Source organism: Palaemon carinicauda, chromosome 13 (assembly GCF_036898095.1).
Source record: "Palaemon carinicauda isolate YSFRI2023 chromosome 13, ASM3689809v2, whole genome shotgun sequence".
Lineage (NCBI taxonomy): Eukaryota > Metazoa > Arthropoda > Malacostraca > Decapoda > Palaemonidae > Palaemon > Palaemon carinicauda.
The window spans coordinates 122883920-122900745 of NC_090737.1; positions in this window are offsets into that span (position 1 = coordinate 122883920).

The window sequence follows — 16826 nt, forward strand, 5'->3', positions numbered from 1 at the left end:
TCTAGCTAGCCCCACTGCCCAGTGTTATTATAGGAGTGGGCGTGTTGACACCGGGAACTTCGGGAAACGCGCAAACTCAAGGTCAAATTAGTCAATCATGAGTTTGCAGGAATAAAGGGTAGGGCAAATTCTGAAGGTTATTTCGATGTATTAAGAAGTTTATCTATACTCTATGTAATGTTGATATGTATGATTTTAAGATAACATGGCGTTATTTATTAAAAAAAATACTGTTGACACCTCTTCAATCAACCCCTTTTATGTTTTAATTGCCGTTTTCTGTTATTTATGAGGTAGACGTTTTCCTTAGCATTCCAATGCGTGCTTAGAAATCTCAGTGGGGAAAAAATAAACTTGTCTTAAACATAAAATTTGTAAAATCATAAAAAAAATCAGTTTGTGTAACTTTTTAAAATTCCGAATAATTCCATTTTCTCTAAGTAAGGAGCGGAGGAGAGTCTGGAAAGAATAGACAATAGACTATTCGGTGTATGCATGTCCAGGCAAAAGAAAAATGAGCCGTGGAGAGAGAGAGAGAGAGAGAGAGAGAGAGAGAGAGAGAGAGAGAGAGAGAGAGACTGTCTGGCCAGTCAAAGGTCCTACTATTATAGTTTCTTTCAACTTATTCATATCGAATATGTAACAAAGAATAATTGTTGCCTAAGAAGAGCTCTTGTTGACTAACATGTAACAGACATTGTGACAAGCACCCTCTTTAAACAACATATTTACCAAAAACCATTATTTAAAAAGAACTAGTCATGAATTCGCGTCTCGAACTAAAATTCTCTCCTTAGAAATAACTTATAAAAAATGAGCAGTAAGGAACCCTAAAACAATAACCTTGGGTTCCAAGGTATAGGTCTATAAAAACAGCATATTTTTTTAGAAATTAGTCCATAGTCTATTTTCATAATGGAAAGCCCATTTATATTTAGTAAAGGGACAGCATGTAAAAGTTATGTGGATAAACCAAATTTTTCATAAAAGATTGTATGGAATCTTTTCAAAGACCAGTTCATACGCTATGATACCAAAGATATTAGCCCATAGTTATTATTATTATTATTATTATTATTATTATTATTATTATTATTATTACTACTTCCTTAGTTATAACCCTAGTTGGAAAAGCAGGATGCTGTAAGCCCAACGGGTCCAACAGGGAAAATAGCAAAGTGAAGAAAGAAAACGAGGAAAAATGAAATATTTTAAGAAAAATAACAACATTAAAACAAATATCTTCTATATGAACTATAAAACTTTAACAAGACAAATGGAAGAGAAATAAGATAGAATAGTGTGACCGAGTGTACCCTCAAGCAAGAGAACTCTAACCCAAGACAGTGGAAGACCAAGGTACAGAGGCTATGGCACTACCCAAGAAGAGAACAATGGTTCGATTTTGGAGTCTCCTTCTCCTAGAAGAGCTGCTGACCATAGCTAAAGAGTCTTTTCTACGCTTACCAAGAGGGAAGTAGCCACTGAACAATTACAGTGCAGTAGTTAATCCCTTGGGTGAAGAAGAATTATTCGGTAATCTCAGTGTTGGCAGGTGTATGAGGACAGAGGAGAATATGTAAAGAATAGGCCAAACTATTCGGTATGTGTATGTAGACAAAGGGAAAATGAACCGTAACCAGAGAGGAGGATCCAATGTAGTCCTGTCTGACCAGTCAATAGACCACAGAACTCCTCCTAGCGGTAGTATCTCAACGGGTGGGTGGTGTCCTGGCCAACCTATTACCTCTCAAAGGGAAGACTGCCAAATGTAAGAACATGACACACACACACACACACACACACACACACACACACACACACACACACACACATATATATATATATATATATATATATATATATATATATATATATATATATATATATATATATATATATATATATATATAACAAATGAACAATGAACTTGAATTGATTTCTTAAATCTTTTAATAAAGAAAACTATACGAAATCTAAGTAATGGTAATTACGGAGCATTGCTTGTCATTTGTTATCTCACTCCATAAATACTTGCTTCACTGTTGGCCTGACCTTGGGAGGTGTAGAGTAGAGGAGGGGGGAGGGGAGGGGAGGAAGGCCGCTAAAACTAAGCCTGCATAAAGGGAAGTAGGCGAAGCCCACCTTATGAACCCTTTGGTTAGGACAAATCTGTTATGCATTCCGTAGTAGTAATAGCAGTAGTAATAGTATTATCAGTGATAGTATTAGTAGTTGTAGTATGAGTGAATGTATATACCTCACGCATACACACACACACACACACACACACATATATATATATATATATATATATATATATATATATATATATATATATATATATATATATATATATATATCATTATTACTTGCTAAGCCACAATCCTAGTTGGAAAAACAGGATGCTATTAGCCCAGGGGCACCAACAGGGAAAATAGTCCAGTGGGGAAAGGAAACAAGGAAAAATTAGATATTTTAGGAACAAAAATATTTTCTATGTAAACCGTGTAAACTTTAACATAGCAATAAAAAGAGAAATTAGATAGAATAGTGTGCCTAGTGTACCCTCAAGCAAGAGAACTCTAACCCTAGAGACAGTGGAAGGCCATGGTACAGAGGCTATGGTACTGCCCAAGACTAGAGAACCATGGTTCGATTTTGGGGTGTCCTTCTCTTAGAAGAGCTGCTTACCATAGCTAAAGAGTCTTCTACCCTTGCCAAGAGGAAAGTAGCCACTGAAAAAATACAGTGCAGTAGTTAGCCTCTTGGGTGAAGAAGAATTGTTTGGTAATCTCAGTGATGTCAGGTGTATGAGGACAGAGGAGAATCTGTGAAGAAAATGCCCGACTATTTGGTGTATGTGTAGGCAAAGGGAAAGTGAACCGTAACCAGAGAGAAGGGTACCCTGTAGTACTGTCTGGCCATCCAAAGGACCCCATAACTCTAACGATAGTATCTCAACGGGTGGCTGTTGCCCTAGCCAACCTACTACCTACTAAAGTATATGTATATATATACCCTGTATATATATATATATATATATATATATATATATATATATATATATATATATATATATATATATATATATGTATACATATATATATATATATATATATATATATATATATATATATATATATATATACATATATATATATATATATATATATATATATATATATATATATATATATATATATATATATATATATATATATATATCATCATCATCATCATCATCTCCCCTTACAGCTATTGACGCAAAGGGCCTCGGTTAGATTTCGCTAGACATCTCTATCTTGAGCTTTTAAATCAATACGTCTCCATTCATCATCTCCTACTTTACGCTTAATAGTCCGCAGCCATGTAGGCCTGGGTCTTCCAACTCTTCTAGTGCCTTGTGGACCCCATTTGAAAGTTTGGTGAACTAATCTCTCTTGGGGAGTGCGAAGAGCATGCCCAAACCATCTCCATCTACCCCTCATCATGATCTCATCCACATATGGCACTCGAGTAATCTCTCTTATAGTTTCATTTCTAATCTTATCCTGCCATTAAATTCACAATATCATTCTGAGGGCTTTGTTCTCAAATCTACTAAATCTATTGGAGATTGTTTCATTGTCATTCCATGACTCATGTCCATATAGTAATACCAATCTCACTAAACTGATGTATAGTCTGATTTTTATATGTATTTTCAGGCGATTTGATTTCTAAATTTTACTTAGCCCAGCCATTATCTGATTTGTTTTTTTCTTAGTCTTTCACTAAACTCTAATTCTAAAGACCCTGAATTGGAGATCATTGTTCCTAAATACTTAAATTATTAAACCTCATTAATCCTTTCCTTCCAGTGATATTTCATCTTCCATTGCATATTCTGTTCTCTTCATATCTTCTATTTATCTTAAGCCCAACTTCATGCGGTATTTCTTGCATACTGGTAAGCAAGCATTGCAAATCCTTTGGTGTTTTACTAATAACGACAGCGTCATCAGCATATTCTAGGTCTGCTTATTTCCTATTATCAATCCAGTCCAATCTTTCTCCCCCATATCCAAATGTTCTACGTATTACAAAATCCTTGAGGAGGATATGCAACTTAGGTGACAACATATTCCCTTGGAGTATTCCGCTGTTCACTGGAAATTAATTTGATAGGACTCCAATAACATTAACTTTGCACTTTCTATGGTCATGAACAGACTTAACCAAATTCTCATGTTTAAGAGGAATTCCATAGTAACACAGGACTCTTTACAAAATTGGCCGGTGTCCACTATCAAAGTCTTTTCCATAGCCTGCAAATGCCTTCAGAAGTGGATTTCTATATTCTATGCATTGCTGTACATGTCAGAATTTTCTACTTTTTCTAAATCCTGCTTGTTCGTCTTTCAGCTTTCCATCAATTTTTCTCTCTAGTCTCTTCAGTATAAGCATACTATATATTTTCATGACAACTGACGTGTGATGCCTCTGTAATTTTTGCAATCAGTCAAGTCTCTTTTTTTTTCAATTTTCACCAAGACTCCTAACTTCCATTCATCAGGTTTTACCTCCTTATGCCACATTCTATAAAATAATCTTGTAAGTATTCTGGGGATCACCTCATTTTCAGCCAATATCGTCTCAGCAGTTATTCCATCGTAACCAGGGGCTTTCCATCTCCTGACTTTTTAAGTGATAGCCTCTACTTCAAACACACTAAATTCATTCCTGAGCAAATCAAGATCTTCATCAGCTTCAGGTATATCAATCAAGTTATTCCCTTCCTATCTCCTATTCGTGACCCCGCTAAAGTGTTCCATCTAACGTTGTCTTTCTTCATCTTCTGTTGTTATAACAGATCCATCTCTCTTATTGATATGAATATGCTTCTTCTTCTTTGCCCCAATAGAGATTTCGTTAATAATTCTATGAGCGATTCTTACACCATATCTGCTCCCTGAGTTCATAGCTATGTATATTGACAGCCTCCTCCGCTTTCCTGTCTAAATATCCTCTCGAGTCATTCCTGGCTTTTCTTTTTACCTTACTATCAATACTGAAATACTTAGCATGCTCTACTTTGTAATTTTCATTATATCCTTGAAAACTGTCAACAATTAGTTTATATCTCTGTCTCCTTTTTATGGTATCCCAAGTATTATTGGATACCCATGGCTTCTTGTTATTGCGGGTACCAAAATTTCACTACCAACTAACTAATATATGTTAATATCACACCATTCTTCTTTAATTGTCTGCTCTTCGTCTCTTGAAGTTTCCAACAATGCAAATCGACTCCTACATTCAGTTGCAAATGTTTCTCTGTGCTTTTATTCCTAAAAGCTTAGTTGTATCAAACGTAGGTATCCCATCTACCTTTCTTTTGGGTTCTTTCAGTTTTAATTTCAGTATGGCAATGCGAAGCTGGCGATCACTCCAAACATCTGCCCCTCTATAGCTACCTACATTTCTCAGCGTCCCCTTCTGTCTTTATTAATGCCAATGTGATATATTTGATATTTGTAATTGCCACATGGTGAAGTCAATGTATATTTGTGAATGCCCTTGTGCTGGAAAAGACTACTTCCAATGACAAGATTGCTTGTTGAACATAATCTTATAAAGTGGGCTCCATTTTCATGCACAACTTCACCAAGACCTTCAACGCCCATCACATTATTTATATCTTGATTATTCCTTCTAACTTTAGCATTGAGGTCACCAATCACAATTTTCATATATCTCTATGGGATCTATCATACTCTGCAGTTCTTCATAGTATTCATCTTTCCTTTCTTCTGGGGAATCATTTGTTGGTGCATAGCAAACTATAATACTCATATTGCTCTGCTGTGATTTAAACTTTTCAGGTAACAATCTATTATTTACAGCTCTTCTACTCCGTTAATGCCTTTTCTGCTCTAGGTGTCATCCTCATTCCTACCCCTTCTCTTCCAACTCCATCTGTTTTCATTATATATATATATATATATATATATATATATATATATATATATATATATATATATATATATATATATGTATGTATATATATATATATATATATATATATATATATATATGTATATATGTATGTATATATATATATATATATATGTATATATATATATATATATATATATATATATATATATATATATATATATATATATATATATGTGTGTGTGTGTGTGTATATATATATATATATATATATATATATATATGTGTGTGTGTGTGTGTATATATATATATATATATATATATATATATATATATATATATATATATATACATATATATACATATATATATATATATATATATATATATATATATATATATATATACATACATATATATATATATATATATATATATATATATATATAACGGATTTTGAGCGAAGCGAAAAATCTATTTTTGGGTGAGATAGCCATGTCGTCCTGATGGAAGTTCCTATAGGGTAGCTTCCTAGGGTATATTACAACTACGGCGATATTCCCAGAGAATTTACCTTAAGGTACCAGAATTCTAACTCCTGGAGCGAGTATCCCTCGTGAAAGGGATATCGCGACATATCAGAGGACGTATTCTAGACACGTCACATGGCAATCTACGACCTGAACAGAGATTTCGTCTCGTAGGAGGGAGATTGACGAGATACGAATTCGGGAAAGAAAAAGGGGAGCCGCTCCCAAGGCTTCCCTATCCCCCGATTCGTATGCGTGCCTGGCGCCAATCCTGGCGCCATCTGTATTCCTTGTAGCGTACACGAGGTGCTACAGATACTGTATGTAGGGAGGGGTCCTACAGCCCTTTCTTAGAAAGGCAAGGGCGGGTCCATCAGGACGACATGGCTATCTCACCCAAAAATAGATTTTTCGCTTCGCTCAAAATCCGTTTTTTGGGCTCAAGCCATGTCGTTCTGATGGAAGTGTACCAGAGCATTACTGTATCTGTGGATTCTCAGAACGTGCCGTACTCCCCGGAGGTATTTATTCCCGGTCGACTAGACCTAGAGACCTAAGATGTTACCGTTATACATCTTTTCAACTAACTATAAACTATGTTAGAGCTTCCTGCCCCCTACAGGGAAGAGTCCTACTAGACTCTGGAAAGTCTCGAAGAGTACATATATCTATGTATGAATACCAGGCAAGCTAATATAGTGGTCTCGCCCTATATTAAGTAAAGCATAGTTTGTATAGAACCACTGCGTCAATATATTGACCAGTAATCCGCACAATACTTGTATTGGACAAAGGTTTATATCCGCATAGGAAGAAACTAATAAAACCGCCCTCGTCCCTTTATGGGACGGAGTCCTCCCATTAGGGGACTTACATAAACCAATGCAACATAGCTTGCATAACAGAACAATTCTATCAGAATTATCCCAGATAAGATACATAGAATTAAAATGCTCAATTATACCAATAAATTGACACAGGTGAAAGAGACGCAAGGTTCTCAAGAACAAGTTTATTGACAGATAATAAACAGACAGGTTAACAACAAATATATATATTTATATAAAAGAGGGTAACCCAAAACTTTAAGCATAAGTATGATAGTAAACAGAACTTGTTTATCTGAAAGAAAAACCATTAAACACCACTTTAATAAGATACCAAGGTATCAAGTCATAAAAAATCTGTATTACAAATCAATCACATTAGCGTTAGAAACGCTTGGCACACATGTCTGAACTTATGCAAGGTTCACCTTTGAAAGAAGGAACAGTCTATATGGGCACTTGGTGCTCTCATTTAGTTTGTAGTACAGTATGTACCTACACACTCACCCTGGACTTAATCGTCCCAATTAAGACCACTGTTCCTCGCAGAGTTAAACAGTAGGGTTAACTACACAACCCACTGCTACCACAGATCTCTTAAGTTCCTCTACTTGCTTCGCATAGTGGCGAAAGAACACCCTGGAAGACTTCCAGCCCGTGTATGAACGGAGATGTTCAAAATCCATACAATTAAAGAAATTTAGGGATGAGGCAACTTTCCTCGGATCGTGACCTGCGGGTGTACTGTCAGGATCCGCTCTGCGAATAAAATATGTCATTTTCGCTCTGAGTTGATTCAGAGATAAATTTGAGCCTGATGTTTCTCCCCTGAATAGTTGACTACCCTTGAAGTCTGAAGTTCTACGAAGATAGACCTTTAGGCATTCTACTGGACATAGAGATGCATCTTCTTTCAGAGGGCAGATTCTCCAGGGACCCCACCTGTTGGTGGGTAACTCATTCTTGGCGAGAAACGTAGGATCCGGAAACAGGTTCAGCTCCCCCCCATCCAGGAACTGAACACGACCTGCCTCTCTCGAGAGGGCTACGATCTCACTAACCCTGGCCCCGGACGCGAGTGCAAATAGGAAAATAACTTTTTGCGTCAAATCCTTTAACGCACATTCTTCATTGCTCAACAGGGAGGCGAAATGAAGAACTTTGTCTAAAGACCATGAGATGGGCTTTGGAGGTGCTGAAGGTCTGAGCCTAGCGCAGGCTTTCGGAACTTTATTAAAGATCTCGTTACCTAGGTCGATCTGGAAGGCAAATAAAATGGGTCTCATCAAAGCCGATTTACACACTGAAATCGTGTTAGCTGCCAATCCTTGGCCATGGAGGTGGATGAAGAAAGATAAGCAGAAGTCTGTTGAGATCTCCTGCGGATTCTTTGCCTTTACAAAGGCCACCCATTTTCTCCAAGATGACTCATATTGCCTTCTAGTCGATTTGCACTTGTATTCCTCTAGGAAGTCTATGCTGGCTTTCGAAATCCCGAAACGCTTTCTCACCGCTAGGGCGAGAAAATCATGAGCTGCAGGGTCTGGGTTTTCTGTAATGAAGCGCAGACAGTCGACTTCTGGACTCGCTGGGTCAGAACTGGATGTGGTAGCGGCACGAACTTCATCTGTAGTTCCAACGCCAAGGGGAACCACATACTGTTCGGCCACTTGTGGGCCACTATTGCCGCTACCCCCTTGAAGGATCTCAGTTTGTTGAGGACCCTCAACAGAAGGTTGTGAGGAGGGAACAGATAAATCCTGGACCATCTGTTCCAGTCGAGGGACATTGCGTCCACTGCTTCCGCTAAGGGGTCCTCGTACGGGGACACGTACAGGGGCAACTTCTTGTTGTCTTTCGTCGCAAAGAGGTCTATTTGCAGTTCTGGGACTTGATTCAGAATGAAGGAAAATGATCCTGCGTCTAAGGACCATTCCGACTCTATCGGTGTGAACCTGGATAGAGCGTCCGCTGTCACATTGCGGACTCCTTGAAGGTGAACTGCCGACAGGTACCACTTCTTCTTTTCCGCCTATCGGAAAATGGCTAACATCACTTGGATGAGAGGTGGTGACCTCGACCCTTGTCGATTCAAGCATCTCACAACCACCTCGCTGTCTGTCACCAATCTTATGTGGATCGAGTGACGCGGGGAGACTTTCTTTAAGGTAAGGAGCACTGCCATAGCTTCTAGAAAGTTTATATGAAAGGTCCTGAATAGCTTGGACCAAGTCCCCTGGACTTTTTTCCGATGAGAGTGACCTCCCCATCCCTCCTTTGAGGCGTCTGAGTGAATCGTCATGGACGGGGGAGGTGGCTGAAGAAGAACCGACTTCTTTAGATGTCTGGCTTGGGACCAAGGTCTGAGAAGAGTACGTAGCCGAGGCGGCACTGGTCTTCTCAGGTCTCTTCGCGCGTTTGATGCATACCTTCTCCAAACTCCGGTTGCATCCTTTAGCTGTGCTCTTAGCACTGGGTCTGTCACTGAAGCAAACTGGAGAGAGCCTAGTACCCTCTCCTGTTCGCGTCTTGATATCCTTTCGGAATCTAGAAGTCTCTTGACAGAGCCCGCTATCTCCTTCCTTTTCTTCATTGGGATGGAGAAACTGTGTGACAAAAGGTCCCAGTGGATTCCCAGCCACTGGAACTTTTGGGATGGAGAAAGTCGAGACTTTTTCTTGTTGATCTTGAAGCCTAGGTACTCTAGGAACTGGATCACCTGACTGGAAGCTTGCAAGCATTCGGTCTCGGATGCTGCCCACACCAGCCAGTCGTCCAGGTAGGCTACTACCTGAATTCCCTTTAGGCGTAATTGTTTGAGAGCTGCGCTCGCAAGCTTCGTGAAAATCCTTGGGGCTATGTTTAGCCCGAATGGCATGGCTCTGAAGGCGTACAGTTTTCGTTGTAGCCTGAACCCTAGGTAGGGGGAGAGTCGACGGCTGATTGGAATGTGCCAATAGGCGTCTGACAAGTCTATAGAGACTGAGTATGCCCTCTTGGGCAGTAAGGTCCTTATGTGTTGCAGTGTTAGCATCTTGAATTTGCAATTCACTATGAACTTGTTGAGTGGTGACAAGTCCAGAATGACTCTGAGCTTTTCCGAGTCTTTCTTGGGAACACAAAACAGCCTCCCTTGGAATTTGATGGACTTCACCTTTCGGATCACATTTTTCTCCAACAGTTCTTGAACGTACTCCTCCAAAATGGGGGTGGAGTGTTGGAAAAACCGAAGGCATGGGGGTGGAGTGCTGTACCAGCTCCAACCCAGTCCATTCTTGAGTAGGCTTTGGGCCCAGGGATCGAAGGTCCAGCGATCCCAAAATTTCATCAGTCTCCCTCCTACCGGTATCATTTCACTTGGACTGCCGTCCTGAGGTCTTGCCTCCCTGACCACGACCACCTCTGAATCCCCTTCCCCTTGAGGGGTGCCTAGACGAGCCTCTGGCTGCTCCTCTAGGTTTTGCACGAAAGGAAGAAGACTGTCCTTCGAACGTTGGGGCGAATGTGGTTGACTGACCTGGCACAGCCTGGGGTACCCACTGAAAGGCAGTCGGGGTTTGTGCCACCATCTGGGGCACTGGAGGCAAAGGCAATTGCAGTTGCTGTTGCTGTCTATAAGGCTTGGCTGGCCGAAATGGTAGCCTAGTCTTCATATTCTTCCTCTTTGGTTGAGGACCCTCATCCGGGGAAGATTTTCTTTTGATAGCCAGGCCCCACTTCTGGAGAAGGTTTCTATTCTCCACGGCGGCCTTATCAACAACCTCTTTGACCACATCGGTAGGGAAAAGGTCTTTTCCCCAAATGTTGGAAGAGATTAATTTCCTTGGTTCGTGTCTCACCGAAGCCCCGGCGAACACGATCTCCCTGCAAGCTCTCCTTGCCTTGATGAAGCCATAAAGGTCCTTCGTCACTGTGGCTAGGTGAGACTTAGCCACTACCATGAACATTTCATGGACCTTAGGGTCACTTGCCATTGTCTCAAGAGTGGTCTGATGAGACATTGAGGCAGCCAGTCTTTCTTTGGTCTCGAACTCTCTTCGTAAAAGAGATTCGGGCAGCTTGGGGAGGTCCTCGCCGAATTGCCGTCCGGCAATATCAGCCTCCAACTTTCCCACTGAGAATGTCAGATGGACATCCTTCCAGTCTTTGTGGTCCATAGGCAGAGCCAGCGACAACGGTTTACACTCCTCCAGGGAGGGGCAAGGCTTGCCGGCCTCGACTGCCTTTAGGACAGCCGCAAACCCTTTTTGTAAAAAGGGGAAGGCTCTATCAGGAGAGGACACAAAAGAAGGGAGCTTCTTGCTCAATGCAGCTACCTTCGAATTCGAGAAGCCCCTCTCTTTCATCGAGGATGAAAGTAGGGCTTGAGCCTTAGCGTGGTCCATAATAATGACCTCCTTCGGCTCTGTCTCCTCCCTTGAAGCTGGTTCTTTTCTCAGCCGGACATAGCAGTCCGGATATGATGCCTTGCTGGGCCAGAATTCTACCTCCTCTAGGGGAACTGAACCCAGCTTATCCGAGATGACGATCTTACCAGTCGTCATCGGCATGTGCTCAGCCTACCTCCATGGGTTAGCATCTGAGCATATGGAAAGGTCTTTCACATTGAGCCTTTTCTGGGGCCCATGTGATTCTGCTAGGGACTGCATACGCAGTTCCATTGCAGCCGCCTTCTCCTGATTCTCCTTCTGCATTTGTTGGATCATTCCAACAATCGAAGAGAGGGCCTGTCCCAGTTCTACTGGGAGACCAGCCGATGTTGAGGGGATGGGCTCCGGCATCTGAACCGGAGTAGCCGACACCTCGTCGACCTCATCCTCTACGACATCCGGGGTTTGAACTTGATCCTGACCTTCTGCCAGGAGGTCTTCTTCCAAACGTTCGTCCAGGTCAGACATCCTGTCACACAACTGGATGTCTTGCATCGCATCTGCGACTTCCTCGTCCACCTGGACTTGATCTTGAGGGATCTCCTCTTGAGGCTGGGGAATCACTGCCTCAGCTGATGCCTGGGGAAAAAGGTACGCCCTCATCTTCTCACTTGGAAGATAAGGGCCAGAGGTGTTCTTCTTGAAGCCCCTTACCCAAGTACGAAGCTTTTCCCTAGCTATATCCCTTGATTCCGCCATTCTAGGGGAATCAAAAGCCTCAGTAATCAGGTTAGTGCATACAGTACATACCTGAGGGTCCCAATACTGGAGATCATCCTTGGAGACAGCGCATGCTGCGTGTCTCCTACAACACTCATGTCCGCAGAGGTTCTTGCTGCGGACATTGCAGAAAACATTTCCGCACTTCGGAGGGTCCTCCTGTAAAGAGAAGAAATTTCCATGAGTATCAAGTGAACTATGTATCACTGGATATGCATAGTATAGCATAACAATTCATAAAGGAAAGACACACACTTGTGTTTCCCTCACAACCCATTGTTGCAGCCTTCCAGATAATAAAATCAAAATGGTTTATCTCTACTAGAGTAACCAATGCAAGGTTTCCAGAGGAAACAGGTGGAGCTCACACCTAGGCAATGATTTTAAAATCCTGGATAATAGACAGGGAAGAACTCTGCTTCCTGTCTGAGGGCAACAGCAAAGGGCTGTGCAAGAAAACACAATAGTGTTAGAAGATACAGTGCTGTACCTAAACCTTTACTATAGTTTTCTTCTTACTGTATATGCTATACAGAAGAATACTAGTACAGTATAGGAGGATGTGTGCCGGCCTGCCTTTGCCGGCCGGCACACACCACAACTAGCTTTAAAGTATACTACTTAACAGCTATAGGGCGGCAGCACTCTGGTTCAAATGCCTGTGCCGGCGGCAGCAGCTGCCGGCCAGCAACAGCCAGTGTTGGCCGGCAATGACTGCCGGCCAGCAACTACACAAGGTAGTACCCAGCTGCCGGCCACACTCTTGGTGACCGGCAGACAAGGACTGACATAAGCCGGCCGGCAAAGGTACAAGACCGATGCCAGCCGGCAGCAAAAGAACCAGAAGACTACACCTGCCCGGCTGCCGGCCTCATAGGCCGGCAGCCGGGACAGGTACAGCACTAGAAGAAAATAGAATGGATGCCGGGATAAGAGTGTACACAACCCCCCAAGCCCGGCAACCGAAAGAGTGCATATAAGGAAGGGGAGAAACTTAATTCAGGCTTCCTTGACCAATGCCGTCCGGCTCTGCCGGCAGGCATGGATGAGGGACCAAGAGAGGTCCGGGCAGCACTCGAAAACATAAGACCCTTGCCGGCCAGCATCTCTGCCGGCCGGCAATGGGCTTAGTCAATTCCACATCCCAACCTATACTAGGTCCAGAAGTAGAATGACGTACAGTACAGTAATACCCCTGCCGGCCAGCTCTGCCGGCCGGCAAGGTACAGTACAGTAATGGCTAGGCCATTACGGAGATAGAGGGGGAAGGGACAAGAGGGTCCTGCCAACCTTGCTTTAATGACAGATCACCCGCAGCCAAGAACTTTGTCTTAGCCTAAGGGAGATCTAAGGGAAAGGGCCAGCAATACTTGCCAGCTTCCAGAGCACCAAAGCAAGGAAGGCGTTGCTACTCCCAAGGGAAGATTTTATCCTCCCCCGAGAACAGCAACAGGACTTAGTCTGGTCGATCACAAAGAAGGAATCATAACTTACAGAAACCTTCGGTAGTGACCTAAGGGAGCTAAGCTCCCTTTGTAAGTGTTAGGTCAGCGATGGGGACTCTGCCCCAAGCCAGACAACACGGACTCAGACTAAAAACTCTGTTGTTCTGTCCCTCTTTGAACCAGACTTTGCTGGAACAAGAAGGTACAGTAACACCCTAGTATAGTTTTATCGAAAATAAATACGGAAAAAACCACTTAGGGATAAGCCCAAGGCTTAAACAGAGGGAAAGGGATTGCATACCTTCTCCGAAGAAAAGAAAGCAACCGGGGAGTATGATAAAGTATACTAAGGCTCCATAAGCAATTAGCCTAGGCACCAAGAGAATCGATTACCTAATTCACCGAAACTCTCACGTATACAATCTTGGAAAAATTCCACACAGTCTAAAATGTATAAAATATAGCCTAAAGCTTCAATAAAATTTTAATTACACTCGGAAAAACCAAAATCATGCATTAAGTACTAGGACCAAACGACTAGGCTACATGGCCTAGCGTAGGCCAGAATGGCGAATACTTCGCCAAATAATACTAAGCACGAAAGGAAATCCTATGTAAAGCTAAATAGCTAAAATTTATTAAGCAAAACAACCAGGAATGTCACTCTGACTAACTAATTTATACCTAGCGAGTGACAGTGTCCAGGACACCTCTGGTAGGCTACGGCTCTTGTATCAAAGATTAATCCTATTAATCACTCAAAATTTTACCAAGAGCCTACATTTATACATAACAGACACTATACTCAACTTATCCGAGGCCAACGAAGACGGAGAAGCCATGAAAAGCTGAATAAATCCAAGATTTGCGAGAAAAACAGGAAAAAACACCGAGTTGTTAAGCTACACAAAAAGGAATACAGATGGCGCCAGGATTGGCGCCAGGCACGCATACAAATCGGGGGATAGGGAAGCCTTGGGAGCGGCTCCCCTTTTTCTTTCCCGAATTCGTATCTCGTCAATCTCCCTCCTACGAGACGAAATCTCTGTTCAGGTCGTAGATTGCCATGTGACGTGTCTAGAATACGTCCTCTGATATGTCGCGATATCCCTTTCACGAGGGATACTCGCTCCAGGAGTTAGAATTCTGGTACCTTAAGGTAAATTCTCTGGGAATATCGCCGTAGTTGTAATATACCCTAGGAAGCTACCCTATAGGAACTTCCATCAGGACGACATGGCTTGAGCCCAAAAATATATATATATATATATATATATATATATATATATATATATATATATATATATATATATATATATATATATATATATACATATATATATATATATATATATATATATATATATATATATATATATATATATATATATATATATATATATATATATATATATATATATATATATATATATATATATATATATATATATATATATATATTTATATATATATATGCGTGTGTGTGAGAGGGAGAGGTATGGTTCACCTCTCGTATGAATTAGATGTACTTTAGAATTAATTATATCCAGATATTTGTCTACCAGCCACCCGTTGAGATACTACCACTAGAGAGTTTTGGGGTCTTTTGACTGGCCAGACAGTACTACATAGGATCCTTCTCTCTGGTTACGGTTCATTTTCCCTTTGCCCCACATACACACACGCACACACCAAATATTCTGGCATATTCTTTACATATTCTCCTGTCCTCATACACCAGACAACACCGAGATTACCAAACAATTCCTTGTCACTCCAAAGTCAAACCATTGTTCTCTAGTCTTGGGTAGTTCCATAGTCTCTGTACCATGGTCCTTCACTGTCTTGGGTCATAGTTCTCTTGCATGAGGGTACACTTGGGCACACGACTCTATTTTATTTCTCTTCCTCTTGTTTTTTGTTAAAGTTTTTATGCTTTATATAGGAGATGCTTATTTCAGTGCTGTTGCTCTTCGTAAAATATCATATTTTTTGTTTTTGTTTCCTTTCCTCACTGGGCTATTTTCCGTGTTGGGACCTCTGGGCTTATAGTTTCCTGCTTTTCCAACTAGGATTGTAACTCAGAAAGTAATTATAGTAATACTATTAAGGGTGACTTCGAAATTTTTCTTTTTCTTCTTGTCAAAGATAAAGAAAAGACCAGAAAGCTGTTCAGTTGCTGTTACTTCAGTACTAAACCCGTGAGCATTTAACTCAGGTCAGCGTCATCTATTGTTAACACGCCCAACAAAAATTCCCTGAAACATATCAACTATTTTGTTTCGGTAATTTTGTATATTATTCCAATTTGTTTCGTTTAATTTAACCCCTTGACAGTAGTACAATACTTTAGGTATTGCTGTCATACAAAATGTGCATTTTTAACCATATATGTAGTTTATCATTATCAAGCAGTACAGTAGTAATATATGTTAAACACGTTTGTTTTAGTTTTTCAACTTAAATGTTGACAAAAGCCCGAATTGATCAGCGCTATCTGTTGGCAACTTGGCCTACTAACGTGAGACTGCTCTCAGAAATTCTACCAACTATCCGGTCTTTTCTTCATTATCTTTGTTTTCTCCTAAATGCAGACTAAGTGGCCTAAACCTAAAGAATCCTTGTGCGTGTTGCTTCAGTGTTGCCAGAATTTTGGATTTATCCCAGATTTGGGGATTTGGGGTGTCTGATGGTGTTATTCTGAATTTCTGTACGAATTTCTATGAAGAAACGTGGATGAGTAAACCTCTATATTATTGAAATTAGTTTGCTTGCACTTACATGAAATATAGGGAGTAATTTTCTATATTAGTAAAGCTTACAGGATCGGAGAAAATATGTTTGTGAAAATGGGGATTTTGTTGTCGGTTGGGGGATTTTTAGACCAACCCATCTGGCATCACTGTGTTGCTTGTTTAAGGCCAGACGTCTTTG